The sequence below is a fragment of the Rosa rugosa genome, chromosome 1 (genome assembly GCF_958449725.1).
Source record: "Rosa rugosa chromosome 1, drRosRugo1.1, whole genome shotgun sequence".
NCBI lineage: Eukaryota > Viridiplantae > Streptophyta > Magnoliopsida > Rosales > Rosaceae > Rosa > Rosa rugosa.
In genome coordinates this window covers 59,338,257-59,363,744 of record NC_084820.1, presented here as the reverse complement: position 1 = coordinate 59,363,744, position 25,488 = coordinate 59,338,257, and the positions used below count along the sequence as shown (strand labels likewise).

At 40.8% G+C, this 25,488-nt stretch overlaps 1 long non-coding RNA gene and 1 pseudogene across 1 annotated transcript; one reads left to right on the top strand and one right to left on the bottom strand.

The window, feature by feature from the left end:
• Positions 1 to 195: 195 nt before the first annotated feature.
• Positions 196 to 23,968, bottom strand: LOC133725764 (ABC transporter G family member 1-like; annotated as a pseudogene).
• Positions 1,960 to 4,039, top strand: LOC133743178 (uncharacterized). The gene is made up of 3 exons (XR_009862993.1): positions 1,960 to 2,276; positions 2,735 to 2,835; positions 3,809 to 4,039. It is a non-coding gene; the product is annotated as an uncharacterized LOC133743178 (long non-coding RNA).
• Positions 23,969 to 25,488: the final 1,520 nt, after the last annotated feature.

The window sequence follows — 25,488 nt, the reverse complement described above, 5'->3', positions numbered from 1 at the left end:
GTCTGCAGGGGTTCAGATATTTACTTTTCAGATCGGATAGGGCAGAGTTTTTTTTTTAAAAAAAAAAAAAAATCATATTGTCACTTGTCTATATACATTGTTTTGGTAGAAGTTCAGCTGCTTATCCTCAAATGAACCTCCACAATATAAATACACACCGACGTCCAGAAATTAAACAGCCAATTGATCCAAACTTCTTCCAAAAAGAAAAAGAAAGAAAAAAACCACTTATTTTCAATTTTCTTCTAGTACCTTAAATCCTTAATTAGATGATCGATCATCATCATCAAACACACATATATACATACAAGCTATTACGTTGTTACCATTCTGCTGGCTCTCTTGGGATTCACCAATACTTGCATGCTTTGCTTCGGACCCATGGGCAGAAGAGCTAAGGTAATATTCTTCCTTTTCTCAGTGATCTTGATGATAAATTGATAACTAAGAACAAGGCTCGATACAGAACTATCATTCCTAGCAAGACACCAAGATCAACCCATTTAGAGTAACCCATTTCCACCTGCCATATATCTCTCAAAATGCTGTCGCCACTAAGCCACTTAGAGTTACCGATTCTAAGTTGATCATCATTCGGAAACGTTGTTCCTTCAAATTCATTCTTAAACATTCCCTGGAATGCATACTTGTGGAAGGCAATATGGTACAATGGGTATTTCCACACAAGATCCGGAAGATCATTTGGTAGCCGGAAGAATCCGCCGCATAACAACATAATCCCTTGCAATCCAGAGCCAGCTATTATGCCCATTAGGAAATTCGGTACAATGCTCGCAACTATCATCATTAGGCTCTCAACCAGCATCATGCAAGCAAATAGAGCAGAAGCAAAGTAGAAGAAGTGTTCAAATCCACTGTGAAGTCCAGCAAGATAGTAGGTTGTTGCGCCAGGAATCAGTGAAATCAACATTAACAAAGGCATTGAAGAAAATGTGTTGGCGAAAACAAATGCACTAACACCATAGTGCCCGTTCAGTCTTTCACGTTCAAATACCTGATATTGTACAAGAGCAAAACTATTTACTACTTACGAACCTATGTAGAATGGCGTAGCCACAAATTGAATCAAAGAGAGTTTTTTTCTTTTGTTTTTTTGATCAAATCAACAACTCAAATACAACAACTAGCCTATTTCGACTCACGACCTCCACTTACAAATGAGAGACTTATGCCACTAGACCAAATGGTACAGGGCAATTAATCAAAGCGAGTTAAGAATATAAACATAATAGTTTTCAAAGAGCATTTTTAACAAACTCTCTATTTTGGCTCCTTAGCTATTTTGGAGAGCATGTTTAGATTTTTAGATATTTTAGCAGCTGCACCAGATTCCTAAGTGGCTCTCCATTATAACTTTTAGTAATCTTGCTCCTAAATATAGAGAACGAGATGATGCTCTCTATAATTTAAAACATTCATTTAGAGTTATTTTATAAATATATTTAAACTATTTAATCTTCATTTAAAAAATAATATAAATTCAAAATTAACTAAAATAGAGAGCACTTATGTAATACCCCGAAAAAATCTAAATTATTTTTCCGAGGACATTTTAGAAATGATTTCGTGGTCATGGGAGAAAGTATGAAGCTTGGAGGAGTGGTGAAATTGGTTCGAACGATTAATTTTCGAAAAACGAACGTTATTTAGGGGGTCTCAAAAAGTGACTTTTTATACATTGGGAATTTGGGAAAACTTCCTTCATGAAAGTTGTAGAGGACATTAAACCGAGTGCGTGCATATGTGGTACGTAAAAATCGGAGTTCGTATGCGAAAGTTATAAGCGAAATATGAAAGTTACTGTTTTTGGTAGATTGGTATAAATTTGAAATGTTACTGTAGCCAGGTAACTTTTCTTTCTTTTCTCTCTCCTTCCCCCGTGCTCTCTCAGTTTCTCTCTTCTGCAACTCTCTCTTTCTCTCTTCTGCAACCTCCTCTTTCACCACCTCTAGACTACCAAATGGCGAGCTGCGAGCATCGATAGACTCGTCTCTTCCTCCTTATCACGCATGTGGGAGTTGTTTACGACGATTTGGCCGGAAATGTGGAGATCGAAGCCAACATTTTTACTGTAGCAAATTAGTCAACGCCGATTTCCGGCCACCTCCAGTCATAAACCCAGGTCCATTAGAAGCGCCTTAAGCCGCTCTTCATGCTCGCCAAGTCTCATAACCCAGATCGAAGCATGGAGGAAGAAAGCATAATTGGAAAATTTCACTGTACATCGGAGTGCTTAATTGTTCGGCTACTTCAAGGTATTTTCTGACTTTGTCACAGTTGAGAAAGTGATTGGAAATGTTGAGATGATGCTGTGGATGAAATTTGGTGGCCAGAGGAGGTGTTGGCCGCCACATGAACAGTGTTTGTCGCATGAATAGTGCGGTGTATGAGCAGTGATTATATTATGTTTTTTTTTTAGCTAGTTAAATCCTATAATTTTTGTAGAGGTTGAATATGTCAATTTAGTTGGAATTGGAGAAGTTTTCAATTGATTATGAATTTCTGGGAATTAGGGTTTCGATTATCGATTTACGAGAATCCGACCGTCGGATATCTCTTGGTTCTGACTTGGAACCTTTAAGATAACGAATTGGTATTAGATGTAAGATTTGGGTGGAATTTGAGAAGTAATGGAGATAAGGATTTTCGGGTTTCGTTTAGGTTCGTATTTATTTTATCGGATTGCCGTTTACGGAAATATAATTGTGTACAGGGCAATGTTGCGAGCTACGGCTAGATGAAGGAACTCGTTTTCGTGGTCGCCAACCAGTATTATTTATATTTGGCTTTTAGAAGACGCAGCGGGAATTAGAGGTGAGTAAACCTCACGTGGTTCATATTACGAACCGAATAAATTTAATTACCTTATTTTGTCGTAATTGCGTGAAAATATTTATGGAATAAATATTTGTTTTAAAATCATATGGACTTGATCAACTACGGTCCATGGGTAAGTAAAATGATTTTTACGATACAAATGAATTTCTCGGTTTTATTGCATGTGAACTATAGTTGGTATTAGTGATTATCCCTGAGCGGATAATTACGTATATATATATATTTACGTGATTATATGTGAATGGTGTGACATTGAAGAGTGTGGAAATTAGGATGATTAAATTATTATGAATTGACATGTGACTTACCATATTTATATGTGATGAACATGATTGATGAGTTCTTGTTAATATTCATGATTTACATTGGAGGATGTATAGAGTTAGAGAATGTAAGGTTCTGAGGATGAGGTGTCCGAAGTTCGACGGTTAAGGATAACCGGAGTGTTTGTGTGCTGAGGACGGGGATGTCCAAGGTGCGACGGTTTATTATTAACCGAAGTTGTGTGCTGAGGACGGGGATGTCCAAAGCGCGACGGTTTATTATTAACCGAAGTATATGGTGCTGAGGACGGGGATGTCCAAAGCGCGACGGTTATAGTGTTAACCGAAGTATTTTTGCCGTTGCTTGACCCTAGGCCAAGGTGTCAGAGGTAACGAGGCAGTTAGAGCTCTAACGTGTTATTGGGATGGACCAGAGTGGTGTTATGTGGGTTGGGTGTTTGCAGGACCAGTGTGGTGTATTGTGATTTGAGGATTGTGAAAATGTATTCCTTGTGGTTTTCCATGAGTGGTTTGATGTCTCTTTGCAGACGTAATACTGTTGAATTTTACTTGAATTGTAATTTAATAAATCAACAGTTCTTTCTTGTTTACTCATACGAGCTTTGCAAAAAGCTTACCGGGTTTTGTGTTGTTGCAATTCCCGGTACACTATTCAAACGGTGTAGCGGGTAATCCTACAGGACAGGAGAATCAGGAAGGTGATCGAGCTGTGTAGAGTAGCTGCTTGTGATACTCTGATTTTATGTTGTGAGGTTCGTTATGCTCGTTTAGAGTTTTACAATTTTACTTTGTAAGAGGGAATTGTAATAATTAACTCGAAGTTTACCGATTTGGAAATTTTGTGTAAGTGGTGGAGTTGTTTCTGAGAAAAGAATTCAGAACGTTTATTTGTTTAAGTTGTTTAATTCATGTTTCGGATTTTGAATGTGTTATTCAAAATTTGGGGCGTGACAACTTATGCAGACGTATTTCTAAAGTGGCTAGCCAAAATGACTTTTTAGCTACTTTGGCTAAAATTTGACTGAAAAATGGCTAGTATTACTAAAGATGCTCTTAATTTATGTAAACAAAGATTTATAGTAAGTAATAAATTATAGTCTTATCACTTTATTATATCAAACAAGACAAAAATAAAAGTTACGACGGCATTTTAGTCGGCGGCGTCGGGGACTGCATGGAAACTGGGGATTCTAGGGTTTCCTATTTAGTTCATGGCTTGAAGTGTTTGGGCCACTTGGGCCTTGAACTGGACTGTGAACCTCATTCTTGGGCTTGGATTGAGGTTGTACAAGGCTTGGACTATCTCTTTGATAGGGGGTTGGATGGGTTGGGTGTAATACCCCGAAAAATCCAAATTAATTTCCGTGGATTTTTAGAAATGATTTCACGATAGTGGGAGTGAGTACGAGGCTTGGAGAAGTTATGGAATTAGTTCGAACGATTAATTTTCGAAAACGAACGTTATTTAGGAGGTCTCAAAAAGTGACTTTTTATACATTGGGAATTTGGGAAAACTTCATTCATGAAAGTTGTAGAGCGCGTCGATACGAGTTCGTGGACATATGGAATGCGAAAATCGGAGTTCGTATGAGAAAGTTATAAGCGATTGAAAATCGGGAAAATTCTATAAATACAAAAAAAAGTTCCGGAAATTGCATTGGAGGACAGAAATTTCAGAAACCTATATTTTCTCCCCAATTCTCTCCCGAGCCCAGATTTGTTCCTCTCTCTTCCACCGGCCATATCTCCCTCCACAGACCTCCGATCGACTTGATTCCAAAAGTATTTTCATTCGCCTTGAAGTCAGTTAAAACTTCCTAGAAGACATCAAAGTGAGAAAAGAACCATGGAAGGTGCTAGGAGGCCGAGAAGCTGCACAGCTCGAGCTGGAATTCGCCCGATGCTGCTCTTCCTTCACCGGCCGATATCTCTCTCATCCAACCTCGAATCGAGTTGATTCCAAAAGGGATTTTGCTGGGCCTGAGCTATATTACAACTTTGTAGAAGACATCGAGGGGAAATAACCAACGTGGTAGCCGCTACAAGTCGAAGAACACGGTGCAGTCGAGCTGGAAATCACCTCCTTTCCCCACCGTCGTTCTCCCTCCTCCGGCCACCTTTTGCCGTGATTCTTGAGAGGATTCTGCACTTCTGAAGATGTAGATCATTTCCCCTAAGGTGGATTGCATCGATTTCATCTGTGGAGATCGAATTGGAACGAATTCAAAACTAGGGTTCTTCGGGTTTCAAACCTTATAAGGTAAAATTCTACTTTTTGGCTTATAATCTGACTTTGGTGTAGTTATGAAAGTTTCAATTCGAGTTAAGATGAAGAACTTTCGTGTTGGGAGTTTTGTCTAATTTTGACTTTGGATGGGTGGCGGTGCCGCCACTGTGATGGTGGTTTCCGGCGACCTCCGGCCACCCCAAGGACAGTTTCTGTCCATTTTTGTGTTCTACGTGTCGATACGATCGTTTGCATATATAATTCATAATTTTTGGATATCGTATGATTAAGTTATGAATTTTTAAGTTTCGATCGATTTCGATCGTTCGATTTGTGATCTGTGAAGATCAGACCGTCCGATGGACTTGTAGTTTTGTTATGTTGATCTTATGACTGTCCCAGTGGCTTTGTGTGGTCATGGGCGAAGATCCGACCGTTGGATCTTCGTATAATTGTGAAATAGTGATTCGGAAGGCGATTCGTGAGAATCTAACCGTCGGATTTTCGTATAATTTTGAGGAGATGTTTGTTAGAGTGATTCAAGAAGATCTGACCGTTGGATCTTCGTGATAATTTTGGAGGATGATCCTAAGGGCGATCCGTGAGGATCCGACCGTTGGATCATCATATAAATTCGATCTGGCCGTTGGATCATCATTAAATTAGAATCCGACCGTTGGATTTCCGTATATGTGTGGTTTATGAATGATTGCTAAGTTAAGATCGTATCTGACTAGGTGATTGACGGTTTGAGTTAGTGGACGATTGTGGATCGTATTTTGAGCGGAATTGAAGACGCAGCGGGATTATCGAGGTGAGTAAACCTCACGTGGTTCATATTACGAACCGAGTACTTTTAATTAATTTATTTTTTGTCGTCATTGTGTGAGCTATAGTTGGTATTAATGGGCATTCCTGTGTGAATGTCTATCTATATATATATTATTTATGTGAAATAATATGTATTGTTGAAATTGTGAGATATTATGTACTGTTATGGTTGTGTTGAGTTTATTGTTGAAAAGCAACAATATTGTGAGAGGTATTAAATTTATTGTTGAGAAACAATAAATTGTTGATTTGTTGAGATATATTGATCTGTGGAGATCAATAGGTCACGGGGGTGACCATGGCATCTATTAGTGAACCACGCCCTTGTACCGGGTAGGTGGAAACTAATAGCATTAAATCGTGAACCACGCCCTCGCGCCGGGTAGGTGGAAACGATCAGTTAGAGCTCTAGTCTGTCTGCCAAATGTTGAGTGACCTTATGAGGGTAACGGGGAGTGACTCATAAGTGTATAATATTTATATATATATATATATATATTTATATATATATGAGAGTGAGAAAGTGAAGTGGTTTTGTGGTGATCATTGTAATTGTGATGTTTCTACATTTCTATACTTGAGTTAAAGGAAATGTATTTTATTAAATCAACAGTTCTTCTTGTTTACTCATACTGGCTGTAAAAAGCTTACCGGGTTTTGTGTTGTTGCAACTCCCGGTACACTATTCAAATTGTGTAGCGGGTAATCCTACAGGACAGGAGAACCAGGACGGTGATCGTGCGGTTAGAGCAATTGTTAGAGTTTTACAGCAATTGTACGTTGTGAGGTGTGTTATGCTCATTTGAGCTTTACAATATTGCTTGTGAGAGTGAATTGTAATAATGAACTCGAAGTTTCGCGATTTGGATTTTGTAATTGTAATTATTCATGTTTCGGATTTGAATTTATTATTCAAAATTCGGGGCGTGACAGGGTCTCTATGGCCCAGAGTATTGCTTAATTTTTTCTTAGGTCGCAAAAACCAGTTGCTCTGAGGATCATTTTAATTTACCTGCTTCGGAGTTTCTATGTTTTTGTTTGAAATAATGGTGCGTGGATTTCCTAAAAGGTGGGTCAACTGGGGGTTTCCTGGGTCTTATTTTTATTTCAGAATAGGTTTTAGGGTTCCCTAAGGAACGATTTTTTCTGTCGACCACATAGGAGTGTTTCGTTTTTGTACTATTTGCTGAATATATATAATGGGCTGACCTCTTTTCGTCAAAAAAAAAAAAAAACAGAGAGACAAAAATAAAAGTTATTAGGTGAATTTTATACATTTGTAGCTTAAATCTATTAGAATTACGGAGATCTTAAATTTCGTGAGAGCTAACTAATGTGATCATTATTATTTCACATTCAATTATAATAATTGTGGCCAAGACGTTAGAAGGAGATAATGAATACCTTCATGTCTTCCACAAAGGAAGGAAACCCACCAATGGCCATGAAAGTTAGAAATGAAGCCACAAATGCTGGTAGAGAGCCTCGTGCCTGAAACAATTAATGTATATCTAACATGTTCATTAGTGCATACACATAATTTGGTGAAGAAAATGACTTACAATACGAATAATAAAAAAGGCATTGTAGTACTGCAACTCTTTCCCTAATTGATTCACCCCAAAATGGCATATCCAAATTATAAGATAGCCCATAGAGGAACAAATTAATTTAGAATTTACATGAAATCCTTAATTATTTGTTCGGATATATGTAAATGTATCACAAATATGTTCCGAGCAACAAACGCCCAAGTCTCGTTGATACATTATATGGGGGTAAACCTTAGTCCAGTTTATATTGGACACAATTGGGGGAGGCCTCTCCGGACGAAAGCAATTATATATGCATACCCACGTTCCAAGTACGTACAATTAATTGAAAAGAGTCATGTATATCTCTATATATATCGATATCTTACCTGAATTGATGCATAAGTATATCCAAGATCATAATAAATAGTGCCTAGGCCGGCAGCTAGGGCTATGTAGATAAAAAGGCGCAACCAGTAGTAGCCTCGATCTCGGTACATGTTCACAAAGGATCTTCTTGTAAGTACAAAACATTGTGTTACAAAGCCAGAGCATGGCTTCTCTTTTCTAATGCTTCACAATCCTAAATGGATTCCATGTCAATATATAGAAAAATAAAGTTAGCTGCAATTGAGGCATTTATTAGATTTTTATGGCACACGAACGAATTTGATCATTGCATACTTAGCTTATTACCTTCTTGTATAATTCAGCTATTTGTCTTTGAAGTTGGTGATAACATTCAAATGTTTTATATGACTTCATTAGAGTATGAATAGCTTCCTCTGTGGGTGTCTTTCCTGCTATACCTTTCTCGATGTCCTGAATTTGAAATTAATTAAAAGTAGTACTTGCTGAAATAACTTTTTCAAAGACTTTATGATAAAAACATTTCTAATGATAATCTTTCCTTTCTCCCCCTAAATTGTAACAAAAATGATCAACTACTAAATTAGTTTATGAGTATTATTGAGGCCCTAGTAGAATTTCTTGTAGGGAGTTTCTATTCATACCTCCAAAATTGGTATTTGGACCTCTCACTTTTTCCAAGTAATAGTTGACTTTGTCAACTCATGTCAAATTACCAATAAAGACACAAATAAGGAAAAAGAAAAAAATCTCTTCTTATCTCTACAAACAGTAATAGTCTTCAACTTGGGAAAGATTTTCTCCTCCAATGTAGACCCTAAAATATATATCGCCAAATGTTATTTAACGTTGAAGTCAAAAATTTTTGAATTTGACTTTGTCCTCGTAAAGTGATAGACTTCCTTGCTCACACAACTGACAATTTACAAGATCTATCACTGCGCTATAAAAAAAATAAAAAATAGAAGGAGAGAAAATGGGAAATACAAAGACACCTCAGTTGATGAAGCCCTACTCATTTTGAATGCAATCAAACATGTGAACGAGCGGCGACAAAAACCAGTAGTACTCTAGCACGTTTATATGACAAACACAACAATGGGTAGTTGTCCACAAGATCTTCCCGCACATCATCAGTGCAGAACAATTTTATGTGGAACTATTCTATAGATATGATGAAAAATTCGACCATCTGATATAAATCTATGGAGAATGCACTAGTCTCATGGTTGATTATTGTAATTTCCTCCACTATCCCATACATATCTAAAACAAAAGGACCATGCATGTTCATTTCAAGTTGCTATAGAAACAAGTATGAGAGAATTAGTTTAGGGACAATGACACCTAAATGGAATGAAAATAATACTTGGAAAACATATTTGTACGAGATTGTTTAGCTCCAATTTTGTTGCAGCTGGTCAACAGTCTCTTTTCTGCGCGGGCGTGCTAGCACCGTTCGGGTGCGGTCGTCGGGGGTGTCCCTTGACCTGACTTCTTTCAAGTAATTGTGGACGAGGAGAGCACCAACCTCGTCGTGGGATTCTTTGTGCCTCGTGGTGAGGACTTTTGCTAATCTTCTTGCGTCACCAAATCGATACTCGATGTTGTAGATCGAGCAGAGCGAGAACCACCGGGAAGTAGAGAGAACTTGCTAAAGCGTGACTTTAGCTTGGCTGGGTTGCTAGGGCGTTACCCTTGCTTGGCTGGTTTTGTAACCGTTGTGGTCGCGGCACTACCGTCGGCTCCCGAGGAGACTAGGACCGAAGCACGTTGACAGAGGGTTTGGTGGCACTGAAAGTCGGCTTCTGAGAAGACTAGGACTAGGAATATGATCACCGGTAAGAGAAAGAGAAGGAGAGGGGTTTCTCTTAGAGAGGTTTGCTCTAGAGAGAACTTAGATTATCTTAGAGATGTTGTTGTTGAATGTGAATGTGTGAATTGTGTTTCAATGTAACCTCTATTTATAGGCTACCATGCCAACTACTTTGGCATTAAACAAATGAAAGTGGAGCACTAATTGGAGATAAGGGAGGTGGAGGTGTAGGTGGAGCACTAATAGGAATGATGAATTTGGGAGATAAGGGAGGTGGAGATGCAGGTGGAGCACTAATAGGAATGATGAATTTGGGAGATAAGGAAGCACTTTCGGCTCCTTTATTCCTTCATGTATATCTCCATCAGAAATTCAGATTCTGGCCATGATGTCTTCATAAAAAATGTTCCACTATGAATCTAGATCATGCTGACCAAATTTCAGAGCTTTCTTCCATGTGGTTGGGCCAAAAATGCTGCTGGACCTCTTACAGGTCCAGTTTTCCAGTTTTGCTTCTGTAGAAAATTGGGCTGATTGTTTGAAGGCCTTCCACTCAAAAAAAGCTCTTGCACTCTTCATAAGAAATGATCCTTAGGCTGTCTAGAATGGATCTGGAAAGTTTCAGCACATTTCGATTTCATTTGGTTAGTTTGCCACCCCTCCTTCCTTGTCTAGCTCGGTTTTTCCTAGCCGAAGTAGGAAAATATGCTAAAGTTGACTTGTCATACTTCCATAGTAGGCTTTATTTAGCCTCTAAATATATATTTCGAGCTTGTCGACAATATATAGCTTGAGCCACTGATATTGGCTCAATTTCTCCAAGACGTGCCTTGTCAGGCCAAAATGTTCATTTTGGGTCCAAACATTGCCCCCCAGACCTCGAAGTCAAAGGTCCTCGTCTTGACTAAAGAGGTCTTGAATCAACACTACTCTTATAATGTCGTTGCTTTAAAGTCGTTGTTCCAAAGCCACTTGTATTGGCTTGACTGTTTCCATATAGGCCTCTAAATAGGCCATAAAGCTTGAATGCCACTACTGAATTGCCTTTGGCATGAACTGACGCTTCCTTTGCCAACTTTATTGCCCCCCATGGATCTAGCGAAACTTGGGCAGGTTGTAGGCAATCAAAACTTTAGCGTGCTCCCCATGCGAAGGAGACTGCTTTTGATCGCGAATGAGGATCCTTCTCTTCCTTGGTGGTAGCTTCGCCATGTGTATAGCAACAAGTATCTACCTTGTTTGCTGGCTCTCTGTTGATTTTTTCAAATGTAGGTGTTGGAGCCGCTTTCCTGGCTAGATCAAGGCCTATAGTACTTGGCGAAATAAGATGCAAAATAGCAAACTGTTTGCTTTCATTTAATCCTTCGCGAGTCTTATGCCAAAGAGGATGATTGGATCATGGCTATCGTCATCATGACGTGTGACCAATTGAAACCACCATATTTTGCTACAACTTTAGCATCTAAAACCGCATCGGTTTTAATCATGTTTTAAAAAACATCAGGCCACTATGCTGGCCCTGCGGTGGTAGAAAAAGGTGGACTATCTTCACTGTCGCCTTAGATGCGATTCTCAAGATGGAATAATGACTCATTAATTATCAACTAGGGCCACTCACTGGCCCAGCTAATAAATTAATCTCCAAACATATTTGAGCTATAAATCAAAGCGTATTGGAGAAGTATCTTCACTGTCGCCTTAGATGCGATTCTCAAGATAGAATAATGACTCATTAATTATCAACTAGGGCCACTCACTGGCCCAGCTAATAAATTAATCTCCAAACATATTTGAGCTATAAATCAAAGCGTATTGGAGAAGTATTCCTTGCGACCTAGAAATGGCATCCAAGAAACCATTCGTTATCGATCAGGCAGATGAAATCACTGAGAAAGCCGCATTCGCCTGGCGAACTAACATGAGTGTTCGATGTAGAAGTCAGAACGGAGAGGAGAGAAGTCGACTGATGGGCTTTGGTGGCGGTGATAGTCAAGCGAGTCTGGGTCCCACACCTCGCGATCGTTTGCCAGATGATGCTATGGCCTATTATGGGCTTCCCATCCGCCGTCCCATAGCGGCTATTCGGCAGGTGCCTGGTGATTTTAGCAGTTTGGGACCAAGGAGGAAAGTGGGCTACTGGCCTACCGTCGCTCCCGAGGAAAATATTTGGTATCAGGAGGTCCGAGCAAGAGATTTGGCCCGATGGGATGCGGTGGGTATCACCCAAACCATTGATCTATGCTTCTGTCTTCCCAATAATACTAGCCCTGCACCGCTAGCTGCCGCTCTTTGCTTCTGGAACACCTCCAGCAATACATTCGATTTCCGGTTTGGGCAGATGAGCATAACTCTGCTGGATGTTCTTACCATCACGGGGTTGCCCATTGACTTTGACCCCTATGTGCATGGTCAGTTTGATGGCACTCAATTTTCTTTGAGAATGGATATGGCTGGTCGAGGGCATCACAGCAGATCCTACCCATCCTGGCGCGAATATTACTGCACTCGGCGTGACCATACAGGAGGTATCGCATTCCTGGAATTCTGGCTTTGCAAATTTATCTTTTGCACTTCTTCCAACAAACCTACTGGACCTTGGAATTCTCTGGCCACTGCTCTCTACAATGGTATTTGCGTTGGCCTTGGGCAACCTGTATTGGGTGCGTTATATCGCTTCCTTTATAGAGCCGTAATGCGCCCATTTGATACCGAAATTAGTGGCCCCTTCTGGATCCTTGCCTTTTGGCTGCAGATTTATTTCCCTCTCTTCCGTTGCGGTGATATTCCAAAGGAACCTCCAGTTGATTCCCTTTTCGGGAACTGGCTTTGCCGCAACGTAAGGTATCGAGCTCCACCCTACTCCGAGTGTTTTATTTACTTGTACTTGCTGGGAGAGATGCCGGACCCAAAAATAGTCCTTTCTAGACGATTCCCTCCTCCCCTTGATGATGGCTTTCTGCCCAGTGGACGGGATCATAGCGAAAGAGACTTCCTGACCTTTCGTCGCGCCATCTCCTGCTTGGATATTCGTCTTGCCACTGAACGCGTAAGTTATGAGCTCTATGCCCCTAACCATTTTGCTCGCCAATTTGGGTTGGTCCAGTTGGTACCCTGGCCTCTGGTTGATTCTGCCAATTACTACACCTCTTGGCGGAGATTATCCCCACCTGGGTCTGCCCCCTTTCAGAGTCAGTTTACTTTGATAGTGATTCCCCCTTGGGTCAGAGCGCTGTACCCCCTCAACGATGTCGACGATGATTATGCTGATTGGTGGAAAGAAGTGTCCGTGAACTGTTGGGACCTGCCACATGACGAACTCTTTGTCCTGATCTTTCGTGGGATGAGTAGTCCTGGTCCGGAGGACCGCAAGATTCTTGAGCGCTTCTCCAACCCTGCAGCACAACCCCCGCGACCTATTCTACCTTCTCGCTCATCGCGTCCAGGGATACAAATCCACGAGCCTAGGGCAACAGTAAGTTTTTTTCTTTCTTCACCATTCTTTTTTCTTGTGTTGATTTTCTCGCTCTTATTCCTGAGTGTGTTTTGCAGCAAACTACCTGGAGCAGGATAGCCTCTGTTCAGGCGGGGAAACAAAAGGCAATAGCAGAGGAGACTTCTGAGGGAGAGTCTTCGCATGATGAAGATCCCGCTGAGGTAATTTAGTTAAGAATGATCCCAAACTTGTATATTTGGTGCTTCCCCCCTTTTTGAGTTATGACTCTTTTCTCGTACAGGCCACTGCTGTCTTTGCTTGCAAACGCGATCGAGCTCAATTCGTCGAAGAGAGTTTTGAAGATGACGAACCTCTGGGAATGCGATTGGTAAACTCCGACCCCGTCTTAACCTTTTTAAATTTTAGAATCTGGGCAGGATCTTCACTATGTATCTTTTGACAGGTCCGTCAAAGGACCACTAATCCCTCTCGCCTGAGCGAGGCTGGACCCTCAGCCACTGCAGAAAAGCCAACTCTCTCGCTAGTTCAAGCATCAACTAACCCTGTGGCGCCTCTTCCGTCTCCCACATCTACAGAGCATCTGCAAGGTCCTACCATTCTAATAACGATCTCCGATGACGACTCCTCGGAGCATGAAAGTGTGGAAAGCCACTCTGAGGATTCTGGCGCTTATGAGGAACTGATGACGACAGAGATTCTCGCGGCACTAAAGGTCTAAGAGGTGAATGAAGTGAGGCCTCTTCCTCTTAGTGACCACGTACCAGATATTGACCCGACAACTCGAGAGGTAAGCCACTGTTGGCCAATGCTTTCCATTTCCCTTTTGATCCAACCCCACTCTCTGACATTTCTGAATCTAACCAGGATTCTGTTTGTACCGAGGAGGTGGCTACAAACGCTGAGGGTCCTATCGGTCGGACAGTCGCCCAAGAGATGAAAAATGATACTGACGGTGGTGGTGCCCCCCAAGTCTTGCGAATAAATGAGACAACCGTCGAAGCCGAGGGCCCTGTGCTTGAATCTGCTCCACTTGCCCATGGTGAGCCGCGAGTTGAGTTTCCAGATTCTCCCGCGGCTGAAGGGACAGACCAACCTATTGAAGATGAAGAAACTGAGGAAGTTGTCCACCCTTTTGCATTGGTGGTTCGTGATCCTGTGGCGCCTCCGCCGCCTCCTACCAGATTCGAGAGATTGATGAGGGTGTTAGAGGTAACTCCTCCTTCTGCTGTGGATGAGGCTAAGATGGTGCTTCACGAACATCTGGGTCCTCAGGTATTGGAGACTGACATCCTCTCGCGAGTCTTGGATGCCCTAAGGTATCTTTGCCAGGAGAAGGCATTGACCCTGCAGCAATTTAGTGCCATTGACGATCTGCTGAATGAACTTGGTGAGGCCCGCCAACGTCAACCGGCTGCGAACGCCCAGGCTCACGACACTCGAGAGGCTTTGAATAGCCTCTCTCGAGAAATGGACATCTCTCGCGGTATTTTAAATGAGCGAACCAACCGCCTGCGGGAACTACAAATCCAAAGGTCCGACTTCAAACTTCGGATCGAGGACCTCCATACAGGTTTAGCCTTTGTTGAAAACGCGATTGCTACAGAAGAAGCCCAACTCGATGAACCTCTGGCTGCTTCTGAAGAAATGGGCCGCAACCTGGCCCATCTCAGAGAACGGGCCACTCAGGCCGAAGCTAGTGCTATTGCGGCGAATCTCCGCGTGGAGGAACTTTGCTTGAAATTGAGCTTCATGGGCCAATCTCTGAAGGCCCCCTCGAAAACTGTTCGGTCTCCTTACACGTCAATAATCCCTTCTTTTCCGAGATTTAAGGCATTAATCACTCGTTGAAAAACATCAGTCATGAAAAATAATCTCGTGAAAAGAACAGTTACCTCCTCGGAAACCGTTCGGTTTCCCCACATGCTATTAATCCTCTAATAATAGCTAACTCCTCAAAAAATCGCTCCTCACATGCTGCTAGTCCCTTTTTTCCCGAGATTTGGAATCACTAATCTCGATTTACTGACATCGGTTTTGAAATTGAGCTTCATCCAAGGGTGGGGATTTGCCTGAAGTCCCTATAAATAGTTGTATTTCAGGAAGGGAATACTCACAACAACTTTTCTGAAATATTCGAGAAATGGCCTTTCAATCCTTGCTTCTTTTTCTCCTTCTTCACAAATCTTTCCCTCATGAAATGACCTTTAGCCTCTAAATTTTAGGCTTTATGGCGTAATCTTAAGCCTGGGTTAGGCCTCATGGCGTAATCTTAGGCAACCCCTTGTTTCGTCCTTCTGGAGTTCTGCAACAAAAATGCCAGGCTTCAGATTGGTTTAGAAACACGAGGAGGCTCCAAGTGTGGGATCTCCGGTCATGTAAGATCATTTTTTGAGAAAATCCCATACGCGGAGCGAAACGGGGAGAGGGAGGACTGCCACTCTGAGGTTCATCTTTCCTCCTCTGTTTCCTTTCTTCTGGACCTGGCCCGTGTTGTGCCCTCCAGATGGAAGGGGCTTTGGTTCTCACCTCCTTTTCCCCCTTTCTCTTCTTGATAGAATCTTGGAGGGATGAGAAGGGATGGACTCTTTGAAGGAATGGGTTCAAGCTACAGAATGGCTGTTCCTGTACTTCACGTCCAGCTAATGGTGGTTACCAAGGCTAGAGGGGGTGCAGAGACTCAAGCTGATATTTGGTTCCTTCACTCTCTGCCCCTCCAGGAGATCGATAATGGCGCGGCTCAACCCGGCGTTGGATTCCATAGCTGCTTCCAATTGAGGGGGCTTGGAGGCTCCATTTTCTTTTACTGGAGTCTCCCCTTCTCATGAATAATGGTGTTGGCCAAGCCTATGTTGTATTCCTCTACCACTTCCATGTAAAGGGGCGCGGGGGCTCCGTTACTCCTCTTTTTCCTTCCCTGAAGTCTGCCCCTCCTTGAGATAATGGCGCGGCTCAACCCGACGTTGGATTCCATAGCTGCTTCCACTTGAGAAAAGATTTAGAAGATAATCCGAAGATTCTTGTTTTGTATTCTAGCCACTTTTGGCTTTGTAATGAATGTATTGCTTTTGGCCGCAAAGCCACTTTATGAATACAATAATATTTTCTTATCCTGATATCCAAATATCCGTGAGAAGCCAATAATTGTGTCTCGCAAGGCCCCAAATATAGGCCCCCATAGTTGTATATTGAAAATAATATGAACTTTTAAAATATGCTCCGCGTCAAAAAGAGCCTCGTGGCGAGGTTTTTGAGGACATATGTATCTTTTGGATCCACTTGCTGGCTCCCAACTCAAAACTCTTAGCGACAATAACTCCTTCTTTTCTGAGATTTAAGGCACTAATCACTCGTTGAAAAACAACAGTCATGAAAAATAATCTCGTGAAAAGAACAGTTACCTCCTCGGAAACCGTTCGGTTCCCTCGTGCCAATAATCCATTCTTTTCCGAGATTTAAGGCAACTTTAATCACGCTTTACTGACATCGGTTTGACTCTTTAACCATCCAGCAGGTGGAAATGCTTTTCCGAGACTATCGGCCAAGGGTGGAGATTTGCATGCCCTGTTCCTATAAATAGGTGCATTATGGGGATGGGAACGTTCACGCCAAAAAAAAAAACTTTCCTTTGAGTTTCAGATCCTCAACAATACCCTTCCTTTTTTACGAACATCTCTCTGTCAATTTCAGTCCTTCTCTCACAGATCTTCAGTCCTTCCCAATAATTCTAACAGCAATCTTTCTTAATTACTTGTCATTACCATTCTTCAATTCTCGCATTCTCTCAACCCTTCACCAATGGAACCACAAACCCAGCAACCAACCGAGGATGGATGAAGCAACAAAGCAGCCGAGAGTAGTGCTAACATGCTTTGTAGGCGGAACAGGTGGAATCCCACTACAGATCAGATAAGAATCCTCAAGGAGCTTTTCTACAATAAGGGAGTTAGGTCCCCAACTTTAGAGCAGATTCAGAGGATCTGTCTCCAGCTGAAATGGTACGGCCAGATCGAGTTCAAGAACGTCTATTTTTGGTTCGTGAACCAAAGGGCTCGGGAGAAGCGGAAGAAGAGGTCCACTTCGGATGTTCATGTGCCCATGCAAAGATCAGGGCTTGTTGGTGATGACAATGGTACCAATTGGAAACCTGAGGATCAGTATATTAACTTCGAATCTTCTGCATCTGCTTCTGCTTCTTTAGCTGGTGTGATTGCTTTTAACGGGCAGAAGGGGAACTATGGTGGTTATGGATCTATGAACATGGAGATTGAAACCCTTCCTCTGTTCCCAATGCATGGTGAGGACATCTTTGGTAACATGAAGACTACTTCCGATGGAGGTGGCGGTCACGGTGGTGGCTCTCACATTTCCCTTGAGCTCAGCCTTTCCTGCGAGGGCAAAGCTGAAAAAAAAATTTCCGGAGCCGCTGACTCGGCTTAGTATTGTATAGTGTTGCCCCCCTAGTGTTGATAGGCAAAGCGAAGAAACGATTATGGGCCTCAAAAACAAGCCTTCATGAATGGGCTTCGCGAGTGTAGGAACACTAGAATTTCCCACGAAGGCTTATGCGAAGAGACTGGCTAATAAATTAATCCCTCAGTGTTTTGACTCCTCAGTAATTATGGATTGCACTAATTTTTTATTTATTTATTTATTTTTTATTATTTTTTTTTTTTTATAAGTAGTTGAATTCAATAAGACAATGTGAATCAAGGTTTAGACATGCGGCCCAAGTATAGTCGCCTAGACACAAATTTTCTTTCAAATCCTTTGGGCAACCTTACTGAAATGGCCAGGTGGGGGAGGGCGAACAAGAGAGGCAGAATCCATTTTGGCATGAGCTACTCCCACATAGTGGTTTAGGCCCATTTGCACGCACTTCTGGATTCAAGAACCTGTCATGAACGTTGTCCCCTTTCTAGACACCATTTCACATAGACTATACTTACTAAGATAAGAAAGGTCATAAGTGTGAAGACAGTTCAACAAGTGTTAATAAAAGCCGCCATTAACCTTAAGGGACCTGAACTAGGCACCAATATTAACAAAAGAGACTTCACCTATTCCGTTATGATTCACAACCCCTTACCAAATTCACTAGAAACGAAAAAATTAACAGAAAATTAAAAGCAAAGAAAGAAAGAAGCTAGCATCACCATGTTTGGCTAACCTCTAGAAGACCACGGGGGAGGCCATCTATGCTTCATTCCAAGCTCTGATGTATCAAAATTTGTAGGGTAAAAATCCCTCCTGTGAGAGCTTGTAGGAAAAGAACAAAGATACTTCTCGTCGAAGAATTGGAAGCAATTTGGCTCGTAGGAGGAGTAATCTTGCCCCCCAAGTATCTTTGTTGGCATAGAATTAGCCACAGATTGGCCATTATAGACGACCACTTGTTGGTTTGAATTCTCATGATCAAGAGCCTCAAAAACAACGATTAGGTCGCCTAGATCATATTTAATCACCGCTTGGCTATTAGAATTTTTAAGAAATTCCTTTTGGTGATCAACATAATGAACATGGGCTCCATCTTGCCCCCCATGCATCTGATCAGTAGCCACGTATTTGGCTTGATCAGTGGAGAAATCAGATATTTGTTCAGCGACAATTGTATTGTCAGAAGAACAATCTTGTTGATGACCTTTTCCATGCACAGCCTTTGTGTAAGGCTGTGACTCACCAGTGAGACCCTTAGGTTGATTGCCACCTATAGGCAAGTTAGTCTCATAAACGACCTCTTCTCGAGCGTTCTGCTCAATTTCTAGGTCCCAATCGCGAAACCTCTGCTTTGTTTTTGCGATCAAAATGGCCATGTCCCTGGCTTGCTTTTCTTTATTCCTCTCGATGTTGGCCATGATGATCGCGAGCTGTTCATCAATGCTTGCCCCCTCTGGGATGGGAATAGGCATAAACTCATCATTAATGGCAGTATCGCCAGTGGTGGCAACATTGACCATCTATTTACTTTAGAAATTTCTTTTGGTAAAGATTTTCCCCTAGCATCTCAATGATGGCGAACAAATGCAAAAAGACTCTAGTGTAGTCCCACTGGGCGTGCCAAAATGTTTGGCTCCAATTTTGTTGCAGCTGGTCAACAGTCTCTTTTCTGCGCGGGCGTGCTAGCACCGTTCGGGTGCGGTCGTCGGGGGTGTCCCTTGACCTGACTTCTTTCAAGCAATTGTGGACGAGGAGAGCACCAACCTCGTCGTGGGATTCTTTGTGCCTCGTGGTGAGGACTTTTGCTAATCTTCTTGCGTCACCAAATCGATACTCGATGTTGTAGATCGAGCAGAGCGAGAACCACCGGGAAGTAGAGAGAACTTGCTAAAGCGTGACTTTAGCTTGGCTGGGTTGCTAGGGCGTTACCCTTGCTTGGCTGGTTTTGTAACCGTTGTGGTCGCGGCACTACCGTCGGCTCCCGAGGAGACTAGGACCGAAGCACGTTGACAGAGGGTTTGGTGGCACTGAAAGTCGGCTTCTGAGAAGACTAGGACTAGGAGTATGATCACCGGTAAGAGAAAGAGAAGGAGAGGAGTTGCTCTTAGAGAGGTTTGCTCTAGAGAGAACTTAGATCATCTTAGAGATGTTGTTGTTGAATGTGAATGTGTGAATTGTGTTTCAATGTAATCTCTATTTATAGGCTACCATGCCAACTACTTTGGCATTAAACAAATGAAAGTGGAGCACTAATTGGAGATAAGGGAGGTGGAGGTGTAGGTGGAGCACTAATAGGAATGATGAATTTGGGAGATAAGGGAGGTGGAGATGGAGGTGGAGCACTAATAGGAATGATGAATTTGGGAGATAAGGAAGCACTTTCGGCTCCTTTATTCCTTCATGTATATCTCCATCAGAAATTCAGATTCTGGCCATGATGTCTTCATAAAAAATGTTCCACTATGAATCTAGATCATGCTGACCAAATTTCAGAGCTTTCTTCCATGTGGTTGGGCCGAAAATGCTGCTGGACCTCTTACAGGTCCAGTTTTCCAGTTTTGCTTCTGTAGAACATTGGGCTGATTGTTTGAAGGCCTTCCACTCAAAAAAAGCTCTTGCACTCTTCATAAGAAATGATCCTTGGGCTGTCTAGAATGGATCTGGAAAGTTTCAGCACATTTCGATTTCATTTGGTTAGTCTGCCACCCCTCCTTCCTTGTCTAGCTCGGTTTTTCCTAGCCGAAGTAGGAAAATATGCTAAAGTTGACTTGTCATACTTCCATAGTAGGCTTTATTTAGCCTCTAAATATATATTTCGAGCTTGTCGACAATATATAGCTTGAGCCACTGATATTGGCTCAATTTCTCCAAGACGTGCCTTGTCAGGCCAAAATGTTCATTTTGGGTCCAAACAGAGATGATGAGCAAACATGATATTGTTGCCTACTCTAACCAAGAGTCGACAATTCATTGAAAAAGTGCTAGCACATTTGTTCCTTGTATATGGAGGATGAACTTCCAAAAAAAAAAAAAAAACAATTGCTACAGTTCCAAATCTTCAAAAACTGAAGGAGATCCAACTACTGATTTTGAAAGTATGAATAGAATCTTAAAAAAAAAGAAGTTATTTTATTGATTTTATCGGACGATGGGCATTATAGGAAAATTAGAGAGGTATAGATAGCAAATTGGTTATTTGTAAAAGTAAGTTGGAGGTCTATTAAGTAAGGAGGTCAAAATTTGGAGGTATGAATAGAAGCTCCCTTTCTTGTATCTTCAAAAAAAAAAAAAAGAATACAGTACAAATAATACAAATAATGGATTGTTAATTATATAGCTTTCTTTTCATTCATTATTCTTTGTTAGACAGTTGGCCTCGTTTGGTTCCTGAAAAGGAAAGTAATTCATTTGTCTTCCTATGAGAAGGGAAATGACATTTCCCGAGAACTTTCCATTCCGATGTTTAGTAATATTTGGAAAGTTATCAGGAAAGTTGTTAAAAAGTTTGTAATTAATAAAATAAAATAATATATTGTGAGTTTAATAAATGCAAGAAAAGAAAGGGGTAAAGTGATTCCTTTGATGTTTGGAATGAACCACTTTCCCCTTATTTTCCCTCCCTTCAGGAAAGTATTTCATTTCCTTTTGAATTCCAAACGTAGGAAATGAAAACAAATTTCTTTTCCTGATGCTTACTTTCCATGAATCAAACGTGGCCTTAATCCAAAACTCAAAGTAATAATGTCACATTGTGAATTTCATATTTTAGACATTTTCTATATAGCAAGTAAGTTTCTACATGTGTTCTCTACATTAATTAATTAATTAATCAATACACACGTAATAGTTTAAGTAGACAAAACCAAAATAGCTAAAAACGGAGTGTAATTTTTGGTGACCAAACAGTAAAACGGTACATTACTTTAGTTCTAGTTCTTGTTCCGGTATTTACGTACAGTCAAACAATTACTGTTAATTAGCACTAGCTAGCAGGACAGGAAGGATAAACAGAGAATTGCTTACCAGCTCAAAATCATTGTTTATGGTCTTGAGGAAGTGATCTGATGGATGTAGGAGAGTTGGACATGGAAAACCACTTGCAGCGAAAAACTATAGAGAATTGAAACCAGAGCGGGGTAGAAGTTAGTTACTAATACTCAAATTATCAATAAACAAAATTGAAAAATTCACTTCATTCGCTGCAGAAGCAGGACCAAAATATACAGTTTCGCCGGAAGACAGAAGACAAAGATTGTCAAAGAGTTGAAAGACTTCAGAGCTAGGCTGATGGATGGAAGCAACTATGGTCCTCTGAGACGATTTATGACCAAGATTTGCAATTCTGCTCATCACATAAAAAGACGCAGCACTGTCAAGTCCGCTTGTTGGTTCATCCAGAAAGAGAAGTTTTGGTTGTGTAAGGAGCTCAATGCAGATACTAACTCTTCTCTTTTCGCCACCACTGAGGCCCTTGGCTCCCCAACCTCCGATCCTTGTGTTCATGGCATTTTGCAAACCCATCTCTCTTATGGTCACTTGTGCTCTCTCTTTCTTCTTTGACTTAGACATTGACTCTGGTAGCTGCAGTTGAGCAGAGTAGTATACAGCTTCTTTCACCGTTAATGTGGTCATTAGAGTGTCATCTTGTGTTACATATGCCTGTTTATATATACACGCAAATAGTTGGTCATATTTCGTTAACTCTTCATTATTAACCTTATGTACAAAAAGTAATTTATGTTAGTTTTTATAACTATTTTACGTACCGAAGTTCCATAAGCTAGTGCTTGTTTATGTCCATTTATACGGATATCCCCTGTTTGCCTTGTGCTTGAACTCAATCTACCTGAGTGTTCATCATTTATGTCAATTATACCTTAATTTGTATATAACTTGCAAGGCTGCATATATAACTAGGATTTTGTGATTAGATCCTTGCAGGGACGGAACTAGAATTGTAGAAGAAGGTGAGCTGAATCAAACTAAGTTCTGTGTTTGAAGGAAAAAACAAATTCACTAATCAATTTTATGACATTTCCTTGATGAAAAAATAAATTAGATCTTATATTAGAATTCAATGCTAAACTCTTAATTGAAAAAATGATAAAATTGGAGAATTCATTTATTTTGTTTTGGTCTGATAGAGAAGTCTATGTTAGATGAACCGGAAATTACGAAATACACAAGGAAAGAAAAAACTAAGAAAAAAATTACAAAAGATAACTAGAGATCAAGCATAGAAGAAAATGAATTAGAGATGAGAGAGAGGGGAAGACCTTTAAGGGATATTGGCGAAAGACTATTTTATAACCTATACCCTGCATGGCTGCATATATTTCTCTCAAAAATGGGGTGGGCTACAGCACACCTCAGCCACCCCCTGGTTCCGTGCTTGGATCCTTGTTCGATTTAGGATGCTATTCTCAAAACTTTTTAACATGAAACATTATAGTTTTTAATTTTTTATTAAATAACAAACGTATGTTTGGTATAATTCTAGTCACTAATAATATATACAATTTATAAATGTTGCAATTGAATTATTTGTAATGTACCAAGTTGACTAAATTGTACCAAGCAGATATATGATCAAAAGATTGAAACTATCAACTTTCTCTTTACAAATTTTGAAAATTAGAGACTTGTATCTAAAACTTTTTTTCTTTCTTTTTTAATTTTATTCGAAAAAGTAACTGTTTTAAACAACCAAAAGGGAGTGGAGAGCAGATACTCTCATGTATGGCACCATACATCGGCTCCCTATATATGTACGTACATATCATATATACATAAATACATATATATGCGCAGCTTCAAAACATCATTACCTGCTAAAGCATCAAGAAGAGTAGATTTGCCACAACCAGAAGGACCCATTATAGCCAAGAGCTGCCCTGGTTTGGCATAACCAGTTACCCGTCGGAGGATTGATCTGTAGCTTCTTCCATCACTACTATGCTTTTCTCCCTCATTTAAATTTGAGGCTACACTCTCACCCACAAATCTTCCCATGTCAAGAAAAGACCCTCATCATTTTCGATTAGTGGAACCTTTATATGGTTTCGGTTTTGAATGGAGTCTTCCTTCACTGCGGCATCTCCTTTAGCAACTGTTTCAACCTCCGCAACTGCTGTGGGACTACTGGGATGGTAACCATTTTCACTTTCATGATCGAATAGCACTAATAAGCTTAACATTAGAATGAGATGTAATTGAAGCCATAAGCTGAGCTAGACAGTGCGTAATTAAGTGAGCTCGATAGACGCACATATATAGTTGGGAATACCGTCCAAAGTTAATCCAAATACAACTGCTTTTTTTGTTAACCTGGTTTCCTTCCCGTTCTCACCAATTCCCAAAGGAACAATAGCGTAGGGAGCAAAGGCGGACTGTTGGAGCAAATTCACCCGTTTGGTCACCAGGTCACCTACTATTCACTGCTTTTTAGTGTATATTTTCATTCTTTGGGTCACGAAATACACTGTGCTGGTGACCCAGGGCACGAAATACACTGTGCCCGTGACCCAGAGGGTGAAATTAACACTAAAAAGTAGTGAATAGTGGGTGACCTGGTGACCCAACGGGTGAACTTGCTCTTAGTGTTTGTTCTGAGCCTTACCCTCGGACAAAAGCCTAAGAAACTTCAATGAAGATTCTCTAATGGAACTTAGGGGGCATTGGAAACTCCGATACTTGCTCCGTATTGGCTAATGTTTGTCATCAGTATAAGTCTGACTTTGAACCCATGGTGGCTTTTGACTCTATTACTAAGCTAATTTGAACCCATATTGGGCTTCTCTCAATCTCCGTTTAGTTTCTCTAAATAATCGAGGTGATCTAATTCCTAATATATGGCTTCTCTCGAAAGATACCTGCATATTTGGAGCGAGTTGTTGGATATTCGCCCTCGGACACAGGTGCCTTGGATGTGTATTTGTGACTTTAATACCGTTGTTGGTACAGTGCTCATGAACAGTATTGGGGTTATTTACCAAATTGAATTTCTTGTCAGGAATTTCAACTGCTCTTTGTAATTTCACTCACCTTGACACCGTTGGAACTTTTTTCACTTGGTCAAATGGATGGGTTTTGAGTTATATTGAAAAGCGTCTTGACACTAAAAAAAAAAAAAAAGATGCAATGGATCCTGCAGAAAATCAAAAGCTAATTTGCTATCGCAAAGGACTTTTGGCGACAGCAAAGCTTCAGTTGCGGAGTCCTTTGCGACAGTAAAACTTCGTTTGTAGTTGATGGTGTCACCATGGGTATTTGTGAAGGCAAATACACCGTCGACTCATATTATTAGCGACGACAAACTAATGGCGACACCACTAACAGCAATCAAAACTTTTTGCCGTCGTCAAAAGTCATTTGCGACTTCATGTGAATTGTCAATTATGAATAAAAAAAATCTTGCATGGATGTACAAAAAGGAATTTAGCATATACAAAAGGAATTTTAATTTTTCTGATGAATGTTACAAAAGGAATGAAGCTCTTATACAATACTTTACAAGATAATAAGCTTTACAAAGTAGTTTTCTTCCTCTACTTCAAGATAAACTCTGTAGGAATCTTCCTCGATCTATTTCACGTAGCAATTAATCTAGTGTTCTTGCAAGTCGATTTCCTATAACATAATCTTCACGTAATCCTTGAAAAAAAAAACAAAAGCTAGAAAAT